A 327-nucleotide genomic window follows, 5' to 3' on the forward strand; every position below is an offset into this window, starting at 1 on the left:
TGAGTTTTCATAACATTACAAACTTCATCCATTTTTATGCCTTAATTTGAACACATGAAAAATGAAGTTGACGTCGCTAACAGCTTAATCAATAGCCATGCTGTTCAAAAGAAATTAATTCAATGTAAAATTTTGTTTTTATTTCCGAGTTGAAGACACACGTGGTAGGTCGGTGGTTTATTGATGACAGACTGACAAGCCGGTAATGGGTGATAAGAGGATTGATACGTTGGTGATAACAGTTATTTGATAACTGTCACTCTGATCGTGAAAATTACCTCAAATATTACTCGTATATACAACATCCGCTCAACTATCACTAACGTC

The sequence above is a fragment of the Penaeus monodon genome, chromosome 29 (assembly GCF_015228065.2).
Source record: "Penaeus monodon isolate SGIC_2016 chromosome 29, NSTDA_Pmon_1, whole genome shotgun sequence".
Lineage (NCBI taxonomy): Eukaryota > Metazoa > Arthropoda > Malacostraca > Decapoda > Penaeidae > Penaeus > Penaeus monodon.